Source organism: Chiloscyllium plagiosum, unplaced genomic scaffold (assembly GCF_037043375.1).
Source record: "Chiloscyllium plagiosum isolate Xiang-an unplaced genomic scaffold, Cpla_swu_hap1 HiC_scaffold_6, whole genome shotgun sequence".
Taxonomy (NCBI): Eukaryota; Metazoa; Chordata; class Chondrichthyes; order Orectolobiformes; family Hemiscylliidae; genus Chiloscyllium; species Chiloscyllium plagiosum.
The window spans coordinates 41,690,273-41,714,794 of NW_028270144.1; the positions used below are offsets into that span (position 1 = coordinate 41,690,273).

The window sequence follows — 24,522 nt, forward strand, 5'->3', positions numbered from 1 at the left end:
TCTGCAGTGCATCTTGTAAATAGTATTCACTGCTGCTACTGAGCATCAATGGTGGAGGGAATAGATGCTTGGGGATGTAGTGCCAATCAAGTGGGCTACTTTGTCCTAGATAATGTCAAGCTTCTTGCATGTTGTTGGGGTTGCACCCATCCAGTTAAGTATGGGATATTCTATCATACTCCTGACTAATGCCTTGTAGATGGTGGACAGGCTCTCGGGAGCCAGGAGGTGAGTTACTCACCTCAGCATTCTTAACCTCTGACCTGTTTTTGTATCCACTGCATTTATACAGTAATTCCAGTTGAGGTTCTGATCAGTAATAATTCCCAGGATGTTGAGAATGGGGATGTAGTAATGGTAATGCCATTGAAAGTGAAGGAGTGGTGATTAGATTGTTTCTTATTGGTGATGGTCAGAGCCTGGCATTGGTGTGGTGTGTACATTGCTTGTCACTTGTCAGCCCAAGCCTGGGTATTGTCCAGATCTTGTTGTATTTGGACATGGACTGCTTCAGTGTCTGAGGAATCGCGAATGGTGTTGAACATTGTGCAATCATTAGTGAACATCCCCACTTTGGACTTTATAATGGAGGGAAGGTCATTGATGAAACAGCTGAAGATGGTTAGGCCTAGAACCTCGTGCAGAGATGTCCTGAAGCTAAGATGACTAATCTCCAACAATCATGACTATCTTCCGATGTGTCAGGTATGACCCAATTTTGGCACTAGCTGTTAGTGAGGAGTAATTTGCAGGGTTTCTGTCATTGTCTTTTCTAGTACCTTGGTCAATGCCACGTGATCTATTTGGTTTCATTTTTTGAGACTTTGTAGCGATTGGTACAATCTTGCTAGGTCATTTCAGAGGGCAAATAAGAGTCAACCTCATGGCTGTGGGTTTGGAGTCAGTATCATAGAAGGTGACTTGAATCTTTGAGCAAAACAACTTATGATCATGGATATCGAATTGGGTCATTGTAAAAATGGTGAATTAGACAACATCAAACAAAACAGTCAACCAAAATATAATTGCAAACAAATATTCAATTCATAGATTTAAAAATGTATGTACATCGTTTCATGATTCCACAATCTTACTAAGGCTTAGTATCAGATATAACTATTTTCAAATACAGCAAATTAATGTCAATTTCTTAGACTTGTAGACCATAAGACAAAGGAGCACAAATTAGGCCATTCAACGCTTTCGATTTTACTATGCAAGAAGTTGTGTTTCAAGACAGCACAATGCTCTAAGGACTGAATTAATCATCTAGCATGTTCCAGAAGACTGGTTATCCTGTCAGATATTGAAGGGATGCTTCAAATACTTGTCATTGTCTGTGGAAGAGACATAGCAGAACACAATTCAATTGTAATCAGTGGTAACCAAGTTGAACAATAGAATTTGACACTGTTCAAGGATAAATGAATTTGCAGCATCCATGATATAGAGTGACAATATTTGAAATAAAACCGATGCATGACAATATCCAAGCCATGCATGTAGTTTTGACCCGAATGTGAATGAAGTTGTATTATTCCTCCGTACCACCAATTTGTGTCTCCAGTTTCCATTTACACTGAGGTTATGGAGCATATTCCAACGCGATTGCACAAAGATGTAAAATGGGAATGGGCAATTGCATGGCAAACTATGTTTGATATGTTAGCGGTGAAGATGCATTCCTCACTCATTTCAACTCACTCATGGAAATAAATATCACAACAGATATATGATGAAATCTAACTGGAGCTGCTCTCTCACACTACATTGAAAGAAGCAAACATCAATCATTAATATATAAGTAAAATACTGGGGATGCTGGAGTTCAGAAGTAAACCTAAAGCATTTTGTCAATGTGAATTTGCTGTAACATGATTGACGAATTTGGGATGTTGTTTTTAAAGTGCAAACTTTTAAAACTTGTTATGGCTATAACGCGATTACAGAGGAATCTCAATTATCTAGCATTCGATTAACTGAATTTCAGATTATTTGAACAAGATCTCAAGATCTTGATGCATGGCTAACTATGTTATCCAACATCGATTATGCGGCATTCGATTTACCAAACAAAATACTCCCTGCCTGTGTCCTTCAGATAATCGAGATTCCTCTGTACATTACCAACATTTTAAGCGCTGTTTCTAAAGTGTGATTTTTCTATAACAGGGAATTGAACAAGAATGCAACCATCATGCTATAGAAGAACTGACTGTGCAAATTCCACCAGGATTTGAACCCACATCCCTTAGATGGGCCATTGGATTATTGGTCTAATAACATTATCACTCTGAACTGTGCCCCTGCTAACTAATTGCTATTGTTTGCCACAGCAGAATGTGGTCATCAAGCTCTACAAATTTTTGTCACACAATTTTTGTCAACTGAACTTCAAGTTCGAGTACCTTGCAGCTTCATGCAGTTAAATGGCTGACATTATCAGCTGACAGCATCAGCAATAGTGAACTGACTTATTGGACTGAAGACTGCATGACTGGTGATTTCAATGTGGCCACAAGTGGCACTTCCTTCAATTTAGTTTACTGTACGTGCTGCTCACAATGTGATATCCTCTACATTATGAAGACAAAACACAGCGTGGGTGACTGCTTTGCACAGCACCTAGGCTCTATTTGCAAAGATGACCCTGAGCTTCTCGTAGCCTGCCACTTCAGCACACCACCATGTTCCATGGCTAACATCTCTGACTTGGGCTGGCTGCATTGGTCTAGTGAAGCTCAGCTCAGCACAGTGGTTCAGAGGTTCGCACTGCTACCCGTCAGCACCAGGGACCCAAGTTTATTTCCAGCCTTGGGTGACTGTGTGGAATTTACACATTCTCCTCCTGTCTGAGGGGGTTTCCACCAAATGCTGTGGTTTCTTCCCACAGTCTAAAGATGCACAGGTTAGGTGGATTGGCTGTCCTAAATTGTCCACAGTTGTCAGATTTTTGCAGGCTATATGGATTTATGCAGGGTTACAGGGATAGGGTTTGTGGTTGGGCATGGGTGGAGTGCTATTTGGAAGTTGGTCCTGACTCAATAGACTGGATGGCCTTTTTCCACAATGTAGGATTCTGCAGTGGAACTTAGTATCAAGTTCAGTAATCTTTGGGCCTGAGCACCTTCACCCATATCCTTATACCAACCCCCCACACTAGGCCTTGTCATCCAATGGGCTGCTACCACAGCCATCCCATTGTCAACTACTAGTAGTCCCAATTAACAGTTTTTGATTACTCCATATTGACTTGCACCTACTCCTTTGTTTAACCAATTGTGGTTCTCTTTCTCTGGGCTTTATCTCTACCTATCATTTACCCCCCTTCTCCCACCCCATCTTCAGCATATAAAGTACCTTTTCCTAGCTACTATCAGTTCTGACGGAGGGTCACCAGATCCACATGTTTCTCTCCACAGGTGTTTCTGAGTTTTTCCAGTAATTTCTGTTTTTGTTTCTGACTTCCAGAATCAGCAGTCTTTTTTTTTCGGTCATAAGTCCTGTTATTTAAGAGAAATTGATGGCAGAAGTAACATCAAACAGTACTACAGGAAGTAAGACACAATCTAAAAATTACGTGCCCTCGCAAAATAGAAGAACCAGTCCTGACAGAATACGCAATGAACTTGCATTGCTTGACCTCAACTGTATTGCACATGAAACTAGAGCATTTCCAAAAAAAAGTGCTACAGTAGCGTGTTATGCATCTTGCACATAAAAGACATCCAAATATTATTAATTTATTCATTCAGGAATGTGGTGTCACTGGCTGAGACAGCATTTATTGTAGTTATTGCCTTATTTTCCATTGAGAAAGCGGTGGTGAGCTGACATCTTGAATTACTGCAGTCTCTTTAATGTAGATGCATCTACAATGCTGTTAAGAAGGGAGTTTCCAGGATTTTGACCCAGTGACACTGAAGGAACAACAATTCTGTTCACAAAGCTAACAGCACCTGACTTGATCCTTGGTAAAGTTAACAGGGAGTGATAGAGTTTCCCATGTCTCTGGAATATTGACATCGAAAGAGAGACAAAGATCAGATCCAGACTACACCCTCGCACCATACAAAAACCCCTGAGGAAAGGAAAATCTGTTGTCAGGAGTAGGTATTATATCCAACTCCCACACAATTATTTGCTGTCCACATTTCCCCATCTGCCCTTGTTTGGAATTTGAATCAACAAGTCCTGTTGGTTGCCTCAGAGCACTCCGTGTTTCACTGAAGATCAATCTTGTAAATCAGATTGAGATTCAGCTGAAAATATCACCAGCCTCTTGATTTCCAGCAACCACCCTTCCCTTCCCCATTATAACATCTCCCCATGATGCAATCTTTTAATACCCATGGTCATGACACCATTTTACTTCCTGAGAATCATTTTGACTCCAATTTTATAAATATTGGAATCCAAAGCCCAGCATTAAATGTTGGAATAGAAGTTGAAAAAAAGTGCTGATGCCATAAATCTATAACAAAAATCAAAAATGTCGAAAAGACATAGCACACGTTCACAGTCACAGAGACAAATGTAACATGCTAAGTTGAGAATGACTCTTCTTCAGATCTAAATATGGATTAATGGGGGTAAAATGTAATGAATTTGCTTTCTTGATCCACACTTTAATCTGCCAGGCATTTGTATCTGAAATGTGGTTGAAGATGTGAGTAGCATGATCCCTCAATTAATTTTAGTGTCTATAAGTAACAAATTAATTTTCAGCTCTGTTTTAAAAACATTTGCTTGCAATGAAAGTTAGCTAAGAATTTAAATATTCAATTATGTTTTTTGCAGCACCAACTTTATGTTTGAATCAAATTCTTCGGTAAATGTGAGACATTTTCAATTCCCTTTTATGATGTCAGAAAACGTGGCAGTTAATTGATCCACAGTAATACCCCAGAAACCAAAATTGAAATCAATAATTATATCTTGCATTTTAGGGCACCAGCTCACCTTGTTCTTCAAGTTGTTATTCTGAGGTCTTTTATGTCTGTTGAAAAGAGTAGACAGGATTGTGGTTTGACAACTTATCCAAAACACAGCACCTCCATCAGTACAGCTCTACACTGAACTGTCAGGTTAGATTATGTGTTTGACTCCCTAGAGTGACACTTAAACCCACAACCTTTTGACTCAGAGTTAAGAGTATTACCCCTGAGCTACAGCTGACAATATATTTGCCAATCAGTTGCTGAGATGTGATCCTTTCTGTCTGAAAGGTATTTCTCTATTTGGGTCATTGTGTCTTTGTTTTCCAACAGGCTTCATTTTCCACTCCTGAACTGTTACAATTTAAATCCATTGCATTTCCACTAAACCTAGTCTTCAGCTTTTCGCTTATAATAAAAGAATTTTGGATGTGAAGGCTTAAGTAGCAGATGTATCAATTGCTAATTTGAATTTATAAGCTGTGAGCAATGGATGAGTGCTTGTTCATTGTTTTGTATTCTCAGAGTCTAGTGGAAACATGTAGTGAGGATTCTGCCAGTACATGGGAAATGGTGGATTTGGAGCATAGGCCAGGATGCCATAAGTCAAAGGTGACAAGTCAGAACCTCCAGGCTACATGTTGCTCATCAATTTGTCAATCTGGCTTGAAAGATGCTGTCTTATTTATATGAACAGTTATATTCTTGCATGTCCCATTTAAATTTTGTATGCTTGATGGTTCACACAAACAAAGCATGGAAAAAGGAATAAAAAGAGAGTTCAGCTCCATAAGTCTTGCCTGCCATTTTATAAGACCAAGATTGATCTAATTGCAATCTCTGATCCACATACCTGCCTACTCCAGATAACATTTCTCCCCCTTGCTTACCAAGAGTATATCCATTCCTGTATTGAAAATATTGAAAGGCTCTCTTTCCATCATTTTATGAGGAAGGGAACTTTTAGATATATAGCCCTCTGGGAGAAAATAACTTTGCCTCGTCTCCATTTTAAATGGGTGACATTTCAAGCAGTGACCTGTAAATCTAGATGGTTTCACATGAGGAAATATCCTCTAAACACTTATCCTGTCAAGACCTCCTCAGAATCAAATATGCTTCAATCAAGGCACGTGAACTTTTAAAATCCAGCAGATACAAGCCAAGCCAGTCCAACCTTTTACTTGTAAGATAACCACCACATCCAATGCTTGAGTTTGATAAACCTTCTCAGAACTGGTTTCAATGCACTAACACAAATAACATATGCAGTACTCCAGATGTGGTCTCACCAGTATTCCATCCGACTGAAGCATAATCTCACTAATTTTGTACTCAGTTCCCCATGTAAGAAAATATGACATGATAGTAGTTATTCTCAAAGCCAGTAGGGGAAACCACATTTACTTTCTGCATCATCATTATGTCATGCTCTTTGGATTTAAATATCCAGCAGCACAGCAAGCCACTTTGACGGCCATTATGAAAGGATAAAATGAAAGGGACCAAATGAAAGACAATGTAGGGTTCAGGCCAGTGAGGAGGTAGAGCTCAAGTTGGGATAGGGGATAGGGAGACAGGTAAATGAAGGGACTGAATGCCACATGGATGAAGGGGGTGGGGTGCCAAGTGGGTAGGAGAGTAATATACTAGGCCAGTGAAGAGGGGTAGTGTCGGCAGAGGAGATTTGAGGCAGGGCGTTGAGAGGTGGGGAGGTTGTGTTGGGTCCAGGAGGGAAGGGTTGGGCTAGGGTTATCCCACCGAGCAGAGAGGAGAGTATCTGACCAGGGAGAGGGTGTTTTGTCCATCAGGTGAGGGTGTGCTTAGTGAGGGCTATCAGGAGCTAATGAATGTATAATGGAGGGATGCGGTGTTACTGAACAAAGAGACCTTGGACTGCAGGTTCATAGCTCCTTGAAAGTAGAATTGCAGGTAGATAGGATAGTGAAGAAGGTGTTTGGTATGCTTCCCTTTACTGGTCAGAGTATTGAGTATAGGAGTTGGGAGGTCATGTTGCAGCTGTACAGGACATTGGTCAGGCCAGTTTTGGAATATTGCATGCAATTCTACTCTCCTTCCTATTGGAAGGGTATTGTGAAACTTGAAAGGGTTCAGAAAAGATTTACAAGGATTTTGCCAGGGTTGGAGGATTTAAGCTATAAGGAGAGGTTGAATAGGCTGGAGCTGTTTTCCCTGGAGCGTCAGAGGCTGAGGGATGACCTTATAGAGGTTTATAAAATCATGAGAGATATGGTTAGGACAAATAAATAAAGTCTTTTCCCTGGAGTGGGAGAGTCCAGAACTAGAGGGTGAGAGGGGAAAGATACAAAAGGGACCTAAGGGGCAAGTGTTTCACGCAGAGGGTGGTACGTGTGTGAAATGAGCTGTTAGAAGAAGTGGTGGAAGCTGGTACAATTATAACATTTAAAATGTATTTGGATGGGTATATGAATAGGAAGGGTTTGGCGGGGTATGGGTTGGATGCTGGCAAGTGGGACTAGATTGGGTTGGGACATCTGCTCGGCATGGACGGGTTGGACTGAAGAGTCTGTTTCAGTGCTCCATGATCTGGATGAAAGGACAGAAATTTGCTGATGACACAAAAAATAGATAGGAATGTAATTTGTGTCGAGGACATAAGAAGGCTACAAAGGGATATAGATTTGTTAAATGGGTGGGCAAAGATGTGGCAGATGAAGTGTAACAAGAAAATCCAAAATCACCCATTTGGAAGGAAAAAAGAAGCATATCATTAAATGGTGGTGAATTGCAGAACACGGATGCACAGAGCGATCTTGGTGTTCTAGTGCAAAAGGCAAGTGTGTGGGTCCAGCAAGTGATAAGGAGCTAAAGGAGGCCAGTGCAATGAAAGCACTTCAGAGAAAGCTTTCCAGTCTAATATTTAGAATGTCAGATCAAATTACTGCAGATGCTTGAATCTAAAATGAAAACAAAAAAAACTGTGGGAAATTACGGCAGATCAGACAGCATCTGAGAAAGCGAGCTAATGTTAACTTTGTCAGGCAAGATTACATGTTCCCCCCCCTCCATCCCTCAACCTGTTCCACTAATCCCTTCACCAGCCTTCAGAATTCACCCTACACTTGATCCCTTCCTCTGGTCTCTTATCTGCCCTCAGTCTCTTCATTGAAAACTGTCAGCATGACATCAGCCGTCTCAATTTCTCTGCTCCTCTCACCCACTCTATCTTGTCCCCTTCTGAAATTGCCGCACTTCGCTCTCTCAGGTCCAACCCTAACTTTGATATTAAACCTGCCAACAAAGGTGGTGCTGTTGTAATCTAGCGTACTGATCTTTACTTTGCTGAGGCTCAATGCCAACTCTTGGACAATTCTTCCTACCTCCCCCTGGACCATGATCCCCACATCTGAACATCACGCCATTATTGCCAGGACTGTCACTGACCTCATTACCTCTGGAGATCTCCCCCCTCCATTGCCTCCAACCTTGTAGTCTCCAAACTCCAGATAGCCTGTTTCCTTCTCCTTCCCAATATCGCATTGTATCAGCGTGATGCTGTCCCACTGAGCTCATTTCTTTCTACCTACTATCTTGGCTCCATCTTCTCTACATTTTTCCAGACCTTGCCCACTAACATCTGCAAATCTTCCGATGATCTCCATCATATTGACAATTTCCAGTTCCTTGGCCCTAACTGCAAGATGGAGCTTTTCTGCTCCATCTGTTATTTTTTCTTTCTTTCTCATTTCTTTCCACTCTTTTATTTTCCTCCTTTTTGCTTCGACTTACCAGGAGAGGAATGGAAGAGCTGGTAAGCCCCAGGGGCAAATCCCAGAACTGCGGGAAAACAGTCTCAGAGAGGCGGGCAGCACAGGGAAACAGTCCTGAACAGAGACCAGTCCCACAGCAGGGGCCAGCAAGGGAAAGCAGTCCCAGAGACGAGACTAGTGAGGAAAAGCCATCCCGGAGCAGAGGCCAGTGAGGGGAAGAAGTCCCAGAGAATATTTTCCTGAGAGCAGCTGAGAGCTGGTGAGGAGCAGACTGGTGGCTTGGAGTGGAGTGGAACAGTTGTTAGACTGGGGTCTGGTGTGGACACTCAGACCACATGATAGCCTCTGCGCTCAGGTATTGCAATGTAGTGTTTATATGTAATTTGTTGAAATGACTGTAATGACTATCCTTTTAACTTTGCCTTATTTCTGTAAAATATTGCAATTACTTTCCTTTTTTAACTCCACTTTTTGTATCTAAGAGTTATGTCTATCTAAGATGGCACCATAAGAAGCGACATTATAAAACTTCACTGTAGTCCTGTATATCTGTATTCAAGTACATGTGACAATAAAGTACATCCTAATTCTAATTCTGCCTGCCTCCAGTTCACCATGGATGTCCAATCCCTCTCTACCTCTGTTCCCTACCAGGGTGGTCTGAGAACTTTTGGCTTCTTTCTCAACCAGAAGCGGAACACCCCCATCTACCACCGCTCTCCTCTGTTTGGCTAAACTTGTTCTGTCAGTGAACAATTTCTCCTCTAATTCATCTCGCTTCTGCCAAGTCAAAGCAGCAGTTATGAGCATCTGCATGGTTCCCATTTATGCCCTGCCTATTTATGGGTCATGTGGAACAATCCTTGTTCCAATCCTACACTGGCCATGCACCACAACTCTTTTTTTTTCAGTACATTGACAATTGTATTGGTGACAACTTCTTCATGATTCCACCTGACCCTGAAAATTTTGTTCATTTAGCCTCCAATGTTCACCCCACTTTAACTATCTCATTGTCCATTCCTGATACATTTCTTCCTTTTCCTGACCTCTCTGTCTCCATTTCAGGGAATAACCTGTCCACTGCCATCTACTACAAAGTCACTGACTCCCATAGTTACCTTCACTGCAGCTCTTCCCACCCCATGTCCTGTAAGGAGTCTATCCCATTCTCCCAGTTCCTTCGTCTATGTCCTGTTCTGATGATGCCACCTTCCAAAGCACCACTGCTGACATGGCTTGTTTCTTCCATAATCATGGTTGATAGGGCCCTCAACTGCATGCAACCCATCACCCATGCTTCCACCCCTTCCCATCACTCACACAGCATGATTGGGTTCCTCTTGTCCTTACTTTTCATCCTATCAACCTCCACATTCAAAGGATCATTCTCAGCCATTTCAGACAACTCCAGTAGAATGCCAACATCAAGCACATTCTCCCCGCATCCTCCCCCACCCCACCCCCCCACTCCCCTATCTACATTTTGCAGGAATCATTCCCACTGGGACACCTGAGTCCATTCCTAGATCACCAACACCACCACCCCTTCCCACAGCATGTTCCCATGTAACTGCAGAAGGTGAAACATCTGCCCCTTCACCTGCTCCCTGCTCAACATCCAGGGGCCTAGCAGTATTTCTGGGTGAAGCAACATTTGACCTGTACCTCCTCCAATTTTGTGCATTATATTCACTGCACCCAATGTGGCCTACTCTACATTGGAGAAAACAAATGCAGACTGGATGACTGCTTTGCAGAACACCTCTGGTCTATGTGCAAGCTTGACTCCGATCTTTCCGTGATTGATCATTTTAACACAAACATCTTGCTCGCATGCCCACTTGTCTGTCCTTGGTACAATGCTCCAGCAAATCACTGCAAACTGGAGGAGCAATATTATCTTCAAACTAGGCAGTTTGCAACCTTCTGCATTTAATATTGAGTTCAACGCCTTCAAATTGTGAACTCATTCCTTCCCTCTCTTTTAGCTTTGCTTGTTATTTTCTCTCTCACCCTCTCTCCCCATCCCCCACCCCAAGACTGTCCAGTCCAGCAGTTAGACACATCAATTCTCACATTCCAATCACTTAATCGGAACTGTCAACATCCTTTCTCCCCCTGCACTCCAGACCACTTCGCCGCCACCCCTCCCAATAACATAACTGCTGTCCTCTCTACACTTCACTTCAGCTTGGATGCAAAGTTATCTAGACTCGAAACCTTAGCTTATTTTCTCCATGGATATTTGGAATCGATGGGTTGTCTGATGAACAAAGGTTGGACAGGCTATGTTTGAATCCAATGGAACTTAGAAAATTAAAAGACAAGTTGATTGTAACATATAAGATTTTGGGAATTGTGAGAGTAGATGTGGAGAGGACGTTTCCTGTTATGGGAGAATCGAGAACTACCATTCACTTTTTAAGGGTTCACTCATTTACAACAGAGATGAGGCATTTTCCTTCTCCTAGAGTAATGTGTACCTTAATCTTTCTTTCTGATAAGGCATTGGAACAGAATTCTTGATTATTTTTTAATTCAGGGATGGATAGGTTCTTTGTAAGTAAAGAGGTGAAAAGTTACCAGAAGGGGAATTGAGATCAGAATCAGATCAGCCATGATATTAAATGGTGGAATAAACTCAAAGGACTGAATATCCTACTCTTACAATTTGTTCATACAATTATGAAATGGTGAAACTGAAATAAGCTAGAATCATCTAAAATCTTTGACTTTAAGGGACTTTCTCAGAGGGTTTTACACAGTGAGGATGTAGTAGCCTGCATTTTCAATTTCCTGATGAATTCACTTGGAATCAGGTGCTTTGGGATTTCAGTCAATGAATCTGCTGAAAAGTGCCGACAGTCCATTTCATGAGGTCAGAATCAGATTCTTCCATAGATCCTCAGTTGAACAACTTGGTGAAAATTTATGTCAAAGATTATGTGTGGGTGTGGTGTCTTCAAGACACCTAGTGTCAGCAGAACCAGACCCTGAAAAGACTAAATGCTTGCAAGAAAAGGAGAAAATGAAAAATATTCGCTAGAAACCTTTGATTGTGAATTTTTAATTGTTTCAATGCAATTTTAAAGAACATTTGTGTGGTATTCTGCCTATTCTAGTATAGTTTTAACCCATTAACTTTGTATGTATTTATGAATCCACTGAGGGAAGAGAAGGAATTTTAGACATGTCCGTTAAATGTTTGTCAGCCACAGTCAGGCATGGCAATTATAAAACTTATATTTCTCAGAATCATAGAGTCATACAGTATGGTAACCAGCCTTTTGGTCCATCCAGTCCACGCCACCCATGTTCCCAAACTAAACTTGTCCCACTTTCCTGCCTTTTGCCCATATCCTTCCAAACCTTTCCTATTCCTTATCTTTTAACCATTGTAAGCAAACCTGCATCCACCACTTTCTCTGGTAGGTCATTCCATACATGAACCACTCTCTGTGTTAATAAAAAATTGCCCCTTATGTCCTTTTTAAATCTTTCTCCTCATATGTTAAAATATGCCCCCTTGTTTTGAATCCCTCCCTCCCCACCAACAGGAAAAGACACTTGTTATTCACCTTATCTATGTCATTTATGATTTTATAAACCGCAATAAGCTCACCCCTCAACCTCCCTATGGTCCGGTGAAAGAAGTCCCCGACTTTTCAATCTATGTTTATATCTCAAACCTTCCATTCCCAGCAACATCCTGGTAAATATTTTCTGAACCCTCTCCAATGTATTAAAATTCCTCCTATAACAGAGTGACTAGAACTGCACACAGCATTCCATGGTGAAGTTGCACAAGGAACAAAACAACAATAATACATGAATAGTGACCAGTTCTAAGAGACAAGACCAAGACATGACAATGCTTTATGTGGTCCAGCCAGAGCTCCAATCGATTGCTAAAATAGTTGCCAATCATATTCTTTCAAATATGCATCCCTTAGACTTATGTGAGCTGAAATGACAGTCTTAGAAGAATGAATTGCCTGCGTGAGAAATGGCAAGCACGTCACTGAATGCAAAAATACTACAGGTTAAGGAGAGAGTGTACTTGAGCAAATTAAAATTCTGCTGCGCTTAATGGAGGGATAAAAGCTAAACTTTTGTGAGTTTGAGACAATGCTGTAAAAGCAATGTTTATTTTATTTTAAGTGCTTCACTGCTCAATATGGATGTAGGAAGAAATAATAATAATATAAATATTTTAATTTCTTTGTTTTAAATTTGAAAATGATTACAAAGCAGATGATATTGGTCAGAAAAAAAAGCTGATGTGGAGTAATGCTGAATGCTTACCAATCATTGATTAGACTTCACTGAGAATCATATTGTAATTCATAGCATCCCAGTTTATAAAGTACATTGATGTCTTTGTAACACTCCAAAGGAATCGGCTAGAGTCGCATCAAGGATAAGAGATTTCTGTTAACTCGATGGATTAAAAAAAAACTGGAATAAACCTCCTTGGAGCACAAAGGATTAAATTGGGAATTAAGAGGTTTGCTCAAATTTAAAATGAGTTTTAATATAATGGGTAGGGTGAGATAATGCCACTGGAAGGAGGACTTGTAATCAGATGACACAATATAATTTATAAAATAAAAGCTCTGAGGGTGTGCTGCAGTGAGCACTGTGATACCAGTAGAGACAGGAATATTGGAAGGTTGAGGTCACAAATATAATACATTATCAATGTTTTCAACAAATAGAAGCTGTGTTTTCTTAACCAGTCAGACCAGCAGTGCTTCCACAAGCAGAAATCTTCATGGCAGGTGACTATAGACATGTAAAGGTTTACTCCTGGAAGGACACCAGATGGCTACTTGACATGGTGGTCACTTATTACATATGCTTGTTCAGATCACCACTACCCTTAATTTCTTTGCCTCCTGTTATTTTCAGGTCACCTGCGGCTATGAAATGATTGTCTCATATTTGGCTGCACAGAGATCTAGAGGGAAGATGATGGGTGGTTTGTATACTAGAATCAAGAGCTATGTGAAGATTACCTGTGATGACAAGAGCTAGGGTGAACATAGAGTGGGATGTATGCCACTTACTGATTTCTTATAGAAATTTTCTATTGTACCTCTGTGGTAATCCAAGCACAGTGCATCCAACCACAAGGTAATTAATTCCATCAATGCAGAATTTATGCACAAAAACATTTGAATGCTCATGCATGTCTGAAACTGAATTTTATAACAGACATAAAGACAACATACTGCAGATGCTGGAAATCTGAAACAAGTACAGAGAATGCTGGAGAATCTTATCGGATCCAACAATAACTATGAGGAGAGAAACAGAGTTAAACTTTCAAGTCTGGTATGAATTGCATGGACAGCTCTGTTAACTCTTATTCCTCCTCCTCAGATGCTGCCAGATTTGCTGAGTTTTTCTGGTGTTCTCTGCACTTGTTTATATATAAGAGATGCTTTAATCCTAGCCGACGTTCACAATATCAAATTAATAAAGGAAATGGCTTACAAAGCTTGATGGAAGCACATCTGAGCAATGTCCACCTGGAAAACTCTAACATGAGGTGTTTGTCCACCAGATGAGTCTTCAAGTCAGCTATCATTAAGTGAAGTTGTACTAGATGGTTGAATAGATGTTGAGGTGTAGAGTCTTCACCAATAGTGGCCTTCAGATGGAAGAGCTGTTGCTAGTTCGCAATAATTCTCTGTTGTTGACTATGCTTCATGACCTTTAGGTGTCTGTCTCTAGTCCCTGCCCTGTCTTTGCTTTATTGTATTCTGTTTATCTGTAAGATGATACCACATGCTTATAAATAGCTGCAAGGCATGTGTTCTGTCAATGGATGCAATGCATCTAGCACGGATGACAGACAGATGCTTTAGGGAGATGACACAAACAGACATTTTATTGTGTAATTTGATGATATGGCTTGGCAGTCTCACATTAAACGTTGTTTACAATGTCATTTAATGAATGTATTGACATTTCTGTAATGTAAAGGATTAACAATTAATTTACTCTAAGAATTGCTACAGAGCATATGTGTAAGGAGTATGCCATACTGACATTGCATCACACAGAACTGAAGCCAGTGGAGTTGGATTTCAGAGATGCTGTCTCTTGTACATAGTTGCAGTCAGTAAAGACAATGATCACCCACCTGATTGTAAGATCTCAGCTTACTACAAGAATTACGAGGACATGTAGTTAAAGTGTCTGTTAAAGAAAATGTTTGCATCTTCACTTTGGAAATATACCAATGGGGTCATTCGAAAATTATATTGTTAGAACACATGAGGATGATGTGAGTCACTTTGATGTTTGGGAAAAGTAGAGGTGGGGAAATGCACTGAAGCAAAATAATAATGCTGCTGAAACCCAAGTGGAATTGAGGGAAGAGGAGTTCACCAGTCGAGGGAGAGGGAGAGGGGAAGTATGACAGAATGACAGAGGGGAAGTTTTCATCATCTTCTTCTTACTTCTTTAACCACTCCCAGTCACATTTGCTGCTGATTAGCTTTTTGTTCTCCATTGCTGGGAAACAGTACATCCTATCTGCCCCCCCCCCCCCACCCACTGCACTTAGTAATGCATCCAGTGATTTATAGATTTGAGGTAAGTGGCAGGATGTTAGAGAAGAAGTGAGGAAGTCTTTTATTTCACCCAGAAAGTGGTGGCAATCTGGAACTTACTGCCTGCAAGTCTAGGAGAGGCAGAAACCTTTATAACAATTAAGAAGTGGTTAGATGTTCACTTGCAATGCCAAGGCATACAACCTATAGATGAAATGTTAGAAAATGGGATTACAGTACTTAGGTGCCTGTTTTTGACTCAATGGGCCAAAGGGTCTTTTTCTGTGCTGTAGACCTCTCTGACTCTATGCTTCATAACATCTGGTGCAGGCTTTGCATTTCATCATTTCATCACTTTTACATACACTTGAAAACCACTGAAACAAATCTTCTTCCTTCCTTCCTCTCTGAACTGGTATGTATCATACCTCCTCCTTCTATAAAGAAGCGGAAAGGAAAGAAAATGTTTAAAAGTTCAGATAGAACATGATCACTACTTGGCAAACTTCATTAAACTTGCCCGGAATTTCTTTGGAACATCCCCTGCAGCAACCAGAACCTGATCAAATATCCAGCTGAAAGTTTGGTTACAGAGCAATGTAAGTGCAGAAATTCAAAGAAAAATTTCTGTTCAGGCTAAGTCTGCTTTGGCATTGAACAGTTGTAATGCAATACATTCACTTTTATTTCAGAATTAGAGTGAAGGAATAGAAAACTGAGAATCAAGCTTTTCAAAAGCAGATATGCTGACAGGCTTTGTTTCAAATTTGTGATGATATTAATTTAAAATTCAATCCTGCAATACATTACATTAAGTATGCTAAGTGCTAGATAGACTGTAAAATATTGTTGTTGTCTGTGTTACTTGAACTGTAATGATAGAATTATTTCAGTGTTTGGCATTTCAATTAGGCCTTTTGTCTGATAATAAAGTGTGCATTCTGCAATATCATATGGGCTGAACTGGGATCTCCTCTCATCTGTGGGTTAGCAGTGCAGCGAGACATCTGCCCATTCGTGACCCAGCTGTTAACCTGCTTAAGTTTCCAGGACTGGCCCTTATTAATTATGTGGAGCAAGATGCCAGCAGAGAAACAACTGCCTATTAGTTTAGTGCTACTGGGAAAAGGAAAACTAAGCAGTGTGTGGTTGTTAAAATTCTGAAGCTGATTAAAAGGGGCATGCATACTCTAATTAAATAACAAAACCATGAGAGAAAAAAGGAACAGTATTGGTGCAGAGGGGGGAATGGTGTCATAGGAAGCTATTTGAAGTGCTTACTGAATGTTGTGGAAAGTAAACACTATTTGTCTATATACAGTTCCTGGCTTCGAAATATGATGTTCTTAAGCCCATTTCTTTGGATGCTAGATAATATCCTAAGTCTCCAATTTAATAATCATGAAGTTCACAATTACCACACACCAGAGCATTGCAAATGAATTTAGTTTGTGCAAGGTAGGATCCATGGTTTGTTACGAAATATAAGAAAATAATACCCTGAACATTTTATTTGAGGTGCTTTGTACAAAGTTTGTTAGCTACTCATTATAATTGATGTCTATCTTGTTCCGCATCCTTCTCTTCCTCTGCACTCACCTTGAGGTGATGGACGGGAGGGTTGTTCCCACATTCACTTGATCATTAACACAGGTATGTGCAATTAGGCCTCTGTGGTATGCTGTCAAGCGACTGTGATCTCAGTGGACATTTGTTAAGAACTCTGTGAGAAGCTTGGCACTAACATAACCCAGTGCAGCAAGCTCCATTGCGATATCTGACAACACCATCGGTGACAACACCACTACTGGAGGCCGGATCTTAAATTATGATGAGACAGAATACAGGAAAGAGGTAGAGTGCTTGGTGGTGTGGTGTAAAGATAACAACCTCTCCCACAACATCAACAAAATGAAAGAGCTGGTCATTGACTTCAGGAAGCAAGGTGGAGGACATGTCCCTCTCCATCAATGGAGCTGAGGTGGAGATAGTTGAGAGCATCAAATGCCTAGGAGTGATAATCACTAACAATTTGTCCCGGTTCACCTACGTTGATTTGATAATCAAGAAGGGACCTTTACTTCCTCAGGAGGCTAAGGAAATTTGGCATGTCTGCAAAGACTCTTACAAACTTTTATATATGCACCACAGAAAGCATTCTATCCACATGTATCACAGCTTGGTATGGCAAATGCTCTGCCCATGATCATAAAAAAATACAGACAGTTGTGAACACAGCTCACTCCATCACGCAAGCCAACCATCCATCCATTGACTCCATCTATACTTCCTGCTGCATCAGAAAGGCAGCATACATGATCAAAGACGCCTCCCACCCCAGTTACAATCTCTTCCAGCCTCTTCCATATGGCAAAAGCTACAAAAGCTTAAATACAGATTCAAGAACAGCTTCTTCCCAATTGTTATTCAACTTCTGAATAGACATTTCAAATTTCAAATTTAATATTGACCTCACTTTTTGTGCACCTTCTCTGCAGCAGTAACATTGTATTCCTTGCTCTGTTTTATTACCCTCATGCACTTTGTTTGGTATGACCTGCCTATACTACATGCAAAACAAAACTTGTCACTGTACTTAGGTACATGTGCCAAGAATAAATCAAATCAAATCAAATTATCTTGCAGGTATTGTTCGTATACATTGGACAAGAGAAACCTTGAGGTCTGGTCTCAGCTTTGAACCATCTCCCTGGACCTCACCCGCACTGAGGATGAACGGTCAGACCCCAGCAAAGGACTTACCTTCATTCCCCTATACCGCCATGTCAACAAATTCCATATGCACCACAATGTTGAGCTCTTTTTCTGTTGCCTCCATCTCCACACCTACTTTTTCGACCATGACTCCCACCCCCTCTAAAGACCCCTTCTCCTGCCTTCTCATCACAGCCCTTGATTCCCTGATCAATCAAGAACTTATCTACCTTTGTCTTAAATACACTCAATGACTTGGCCTCTACAGCTCTCTATGGTAATGAGTTCCACAGATTCATCACCTTCTTGCTGAAGAAACTACTTTTCATCTCAGTTCCAAAGGTTCGTCCATTCATGCTGAGGTTGTGCCTTTGAATCCTCATCTCTCCTAAAAGTCAAATCAGCTTCTTCATGTTTACTCTCTTCAGGCTGCTCAGTATTTTATAAGTTTCAATGAGGTCCACTCTCAATGTTCTAAATTCCATAAGTACAAACACAAAGCCTCAACCTCTCCCCATATGACAAGCTCTTCATCTCTGAATCATTCTTGTAAACCTCCACTGGACCCTGTCCAAGGTCAGCTCATCCTTCCTTAGATATGGGGCCAAAAACTGCTCACTGTTCTAATGATGCCAACTTCAATAAGGGAACCTCTCAAATGCCTATTTTCTTCCTCAAACAAAAATTCCCCAGCACAATGTTTGTTAGGGCCCTCAGCCCGATCCAACCAATCTCCCACATTCAGTGCTCACCCACTCTCTTCCCTACCACAAAGTGATAGTATCCTTCTTGTCCTTACCTATCAACTCACCAGCATTCACATTCCGAGGATCATTAACCACCATTCCCACCACCTCCAGCAGGATGCCACCATTAGATACATTTCCCCTCCCCTCCCCTCCCCTCCAGTGGTCAGCCTTCCTCAGGGACTGTTCCCTCCAGGACACTCTAGACTACTCCTCCTTCATTCCCAACATGTGCCCACATCCTTGTGGCACATTCTCCTGCAATCGCAGGAGGTGTAACACCCGCCTGTTCACTTTCTCCCTCCTCACTTTCCAAGGCCCAAACACAGCTTCCAGGTGAAGCAGTACTTTACCTGCACTTCACTCAATCTAGTCTACTGTATATGCTGCTCACAATGTGATCTTCCCTACATTGGAGAAATGAAGTGCTGCTTGGCTGATCACTTCATAGAACAACTATGTTCTGTCTGCAAAAAGGAACCTGAGCTTCCAGTACCTGTCACTTTAACACACCACTATGTTCTCTGGTCAATATCTTTGTCTCAGGCTTGCTGCAGTGCTCCAGTAAAACTCAACGCAATCTGAAAGAACAACATCTGATTATCCACTTGGTTAAAGCACCACTGGATGTAATATCAAGCCATTGGATGTAAGGTCAATAGGGGTGGCACAGTGGCTCAGTGGTTAGCACTGTTGCCTCACAGCACCAGGGTCCCAGATTTGATTCCAGCCTCGAGTGATTGTCTGTGTGGAGTTTGCACATTCTCCCTGTATCTCTGCGGGGTTCCTCCGGGTGCTCTGGTTTCCTCTCGCAGTCCAAAGATGTGCAGGTCAGGTGAATTGGCAAAGCTAAATTGCCCATACTGTTAGGTGCATTAGTCAGAGGGAAATGGGTCTGGGTGGGTTACTCTTTGGAGGGTCGGCTTGGACTTGTTGGGCCGAAAGGCCTGTTTCCACACTGTAGGGAATCTAATCTAATTTTAGGGCTTGAGCACCTTTCCCATATTTTAGTCCACCCCCACAAATCAAGCATTGTCATCACATGGACTGCTACCACACACTACCCATTTTCAACCACTAATTGTCCCATCTATTCATTCCCCCAGACTGATCATTAACGATTCCTTTGTCGAACTCTTTAGGTTCTGTCTCCACCTATCATTTACACTCCTTCCTTCTCCCATCCCATCTTCAGTGTTAAAGCCATATTTTTCTGACCTACCATCCTTTTCTGATCTACCATCCATTCTGAAGAAGGGTCACTGGACCCAAAACATTACCTCTGATGTCTTTCCATAGGTGCTACTATACCTGCAGAGATTTTCCAACTATTTCTGCTTTGGTTTCTTCAGTTCCCTAATCAATTCTGCCTCGCTACACATCACCAAATCTAGAACTGCCTTTTCCTTGGTGAGTTTAGATTAGATTACATTACAGTGTGGAAAACAGGCCCTTCGGCCCAACAAGTCCACACTGACCCGCCGAAGCGCAACCCACCCATACCCCTACACTTACCCCTTACCTAACACTACTGGCAATTTAGCATGGCCAATTCACCTGACCTGCATATCTTTGGACTGTGGGAGGAAACCGGAGCACACGGAGGAAACCCACGCAGACACGGGGAGAATGTGCAAACTCCACACAGTCAGTCGCCTGAGTCGGGAATTGAACCCGGGTCTCAGGCGCTGTGACGCAGCAGTGCTAACCACTGTGCCACCGTGCCACCCACACGGTGCTGCCACGTGCTGCTCCAAAACCCATCTGAAAGACGTTTCCACAAATCCTTTTTCTTCAGTACTCATGAGTTTGAATCTGTAATATAAGCTCATTTACCTTGTTTTGTACAACATCATCTTTCCTGTCTTGACTGCCCTCCTTCTCATAGTTGTCCGCTCATCTTCCGTGGGTGAAAGTGAGGACTGCAGATGTTGAAGATTAGAGTCAAGAGTGCGGTACTGGAAAAGCACAGCAGGTCAGGCAGCATCTGAGGAGCAGGAGAATCAATGTTTTGGGCAAAAGCCCTTCTCCGGGAACTCTAATGAAGAACTTTTGCCCGAGACATTGATTCTCTTGCTCCTCGGATGCTGCCTCACCTGATGTGCTTTTCCAGCACCATACTTTTGACCCTCATCTTCTGCACCTGAAGTTAAATTTCTGTGCCTTTCAATACTCTCTGTCATATTACTTGTTCTGGAAACCTTTGCTGAGCCCTCCCCTAGTTTAACTTTTCCATTATCTTCCATATAACTTAACTCACTGCCTCATTATTTAGTTTAAAGCCCTATCCACAGTTCTAATTATGCAATTCACGAGGATTTTGGTCCCCACCTGATTGAGATGGAGCACATCCCATTGGAACAGCTCACTCCTTCCCCAGTAATGGTGTCAGTGTCCCATAAATTCAAACCCATTTCTCCCATACCAAACTTTGAACCATTTACCCATTTGTCAATTGGCTCGTGACTCAGGCAATAGTCTAGAGTTTGTTATTTTATTGATTCTGCTTTATAATTTAGCTCTTCAGCAGAACTTCTTTCCTGTTTCTACCTTTTTCATTGGTATGTGTGTGGATCATTATAAATGGATCTTTCCCTTCCCACTCCAAGTTCCTCTGCAGCCCAGATAAGATATTTTGAACCTGGGCACCAGGCAGGCAACAGAGTACGATGTCTATTCCCTTCACTGTGAAATTCCTGTTTATAACTACATTGCTCTTTTCTCCATCCTCTTAACTGGCTCCCTCTACAGCAGTGCTATGGAAGAAGGTGATCGTGTTCCATCATTATTAATCTTGACATGATCCTGGACTGTTGCACATAACTACAACCTATTTATCCAGATGTCTGAATAGATAACAAAATGCTTATTTCCTATTCTATTAAACTCTCAGAGCTGTATTATCCTTATTCTCTACACTTTCCATGGAGCTCTTAGTGGAGTGGTAAACCAGTATAAGCAGCTTGGCAAAAATTAATCATCCGTTGAGGAATAGAATGTGAATGCATATCACTGGTGGATATTGTCAACAAAGGGCAAACTGATAGTATAGTGGAATTAGAAAATAAGGATAAACATTCCTAAAATTAATTTCCAGATGAATAGTGGGACACTGAGATTTGGAGAGAATAAATGTGATGAGATCTGCAGTATGGTGAAGAATCTAGCCACCTAACATGGAATGATGTACAGTTTGAAAACAGTTTCAGATTCCCAGCGTTCGCAGTTCTTAGTTTTATTTTAAAGGAAAATGGTGTCTTAACAACAGAGTTAAAGTAGAGAGGTGTTTGCAAGTAAAGCTTTGCATGTTATATTTGTCCACAGCAGAATAGAAATAGGTCATATACAATCAATGGTGAAAATTAGATAAAAATGAATTGCTGGAAATATGCAATATTTTAATCAAAATCCAGATAGGGAAATCATGTAAAAATGATGTTTTATTATAACTGAAAGTTAAATGGTAATTACAGGACCTGCAAACTCCAACTCCAGATGAAATATCCAAATGTAAAGTTATGGATTAATTCTGAACATGGTTACAGAACAAAGGGAAGGTATTCACAGGGACTTTTTTTTGCCTTGACTTCTAGAATTAAATGCTTAATGTTTACAGATAAATTTAAGTGAAGTATTTAACTTTTGACATGCTTGTTACCATTTAAATGTTGGCACAAATTCAGCAATCCATGTGTTGGTTGTGCTTAAAGAGAATACTGGTCAGTGAACTGGCACTGCATTCTTGTCAGTTGCTCATAATCTATTCAAATGCAGCTTCTAAATGATGCAATGATTTATCCCTATGCTTTATTCAACTCAGACTAAAACAGTGGCTAGAATAAATGTGTAACATCTATTATTAGCAATGTGATTGTTTCAAAAATAAATTTAAAAAGTATTTTATCTTTTAAGATTCTGAACTCCTTTTTGACTCATTAAAAATATTAATTCCACAAATTGTTAAATAGCATTGAATTATGAAGTTATCCGCTATAATTTTTTATGTTATTACCAGTAAAGTTTTTTTGTTTCGGTCATATGTGGAAAATAACAAAAATGTTTATTAATCATGGTATTAGCACAATTGAGAAAGATGTTCAGAAAACCAGGATGTAGAGAGTTGTTTTGGATAGTTATGAGAAATAATGAAAGCAGATGTCATTTGTAGGAGTGATGTAGAGGCCCCCTAACAGTAATCAGACAGTCTATTAGAGTATAAAAGAAGAAACAATAAAGAAAGAGAACAATAATCACTGGAAATTTTACCTACAAATACATTGCCAAAATCCAATACATAGAAGTGTCTTAGATGAAGAATTCATAAAAGAGAAAAGGTTGAGACTCTGAAGGGAGATTACAGAGAGTTAGGCAGAAACTTAAAATGGTCCTCAAGGGTAGTAATATCTGGATTACTCCCAGTACTCCGAGCTAGTGAGGGCAGGAAGAGGAGAATAGAGCAGATGAATGCATGGCTGAGGAGCTGGTATATGGGAGAAGGATTCACATTTTTGGATCATTGGAATCTCTTTTAGGTGACCTGTACAAGAAGGACGGATTGCACCTATATTGGAAGGGGACTAATATACTGGCAGGGAAATTTGCTGGAACTGCTTGGGAGGATTCAAACTAGTAAGGTGGGGGTGTGGGGCCCAGGGAGGTAGTGAGGAAAGAGATCGATCTGAAACGGGTACAGCTGAGAACAGAAGTGAGTCAAACAGTCAGGGCAGGCAGGGACAAGGTAGGCCGAATAAATTTATTTCAATGCAAGGGGCCTAACAGGGAAGGCAGATGAACTCAGGGCATGGTTAGGAACATGGGACTGGGATATCATAGCAATTACGGAAACATGGCTCAGGGATGGGCAGGACTGGCAGCTTATTGTTCCAGGATACAAATGCTACAGGAAGGATAGAAAGGGAGGCAAGAGAGGAGGGGGAGTGGCATTTTTGATAAGGGATAGTATTAACGCTGTGCTGACGGAGGACATTCCTGGAAATACATCCAGGGAAGATATTTGTGTGGAACTGAGAAATAAGAAAGGGATGATCACCTTATTGGGATTGTATTGTTGACCCCCTAATAGTCAGAGGGAAATTGAGAAACAAACTTGTAAGGAGATCACAGCTATCTGTAAGAATAATAGAGAAGATATGGCAGGGGATTTTAACTTTCCAAACATCGACTGGGACTGCCATAGTGTTAAATGTTTAGATCGAGAGGAATTTCTTAAGTGTGTACAAGACAATTTTCTGATTCAGTATATGGATGTACCTACTAGAGAAGGTGCAAAAATTGACCTACTCTAGGGAAATAAGGCAGGGCAGGTGTCTGAGGTGTCAATGGGGGAGCACTTTGGGGCCAATGACCATAATTCTATTCGTTTTAAAATAGTGATGGAAAAGGATAGACCAGGTCTAAAAATTGAAGTTCTAAATTGGAGAAAGGCCAATTTTGACGGTATTAGGCAAGAACTTTTGAAAGCTGACTGGAGGCAGATGTGCGCAGGTAAAGGGACGGCTGGAAAATGGCAAGCCTTCAGAAATGAGATAACAACAATCCAGAGAAAGTATATTCCTGTCAGGGTGAAAGGAAAGGGAATGCTGGATGACTAAAGAAATTGAGGGTTTGGTTAAGAAAAAGAAGGAAGCATATGTCACGTATAGACAGGATAGATAGAGTGAATGCTTAGAAGAGTAGAAAGAAAGTAGGAATATATACTTAAGTGGGAAATCAGGAGGACAAAATAGGGACATGAGATAGCTTTGGCAAATAGAATTAAGGAGAATCCAAAGGGTTTTTACAAATA

At 41.0% G+C, this 24,522-nt stretch overlaps 1 long non-coding RNA gene across 1 annotated transcript; it reads right to left on the reverse strand.

The window, feature by feature from the left end:
* Positions 1-372: 372 nt before the first annotated feature.
* Positions 373-14,338, reverse strand: LOC148149752 (uncharacterized). Its single transcript, XR_015757348.1, has 4 exons — positions 14,192-14,338; positions 4,963-4,999; positions 3,361-3,503; positions 373-1,337 (listed from the first exon to the last, which is right to left on the reverse strand). It is a non-coding gene; the product is annotated as an uncharacterized LOC148149752 (long non-coding RNA).
* Between the last annotated feature and the right edge of the window lie 10,184 nt (positions 14,339-24,522).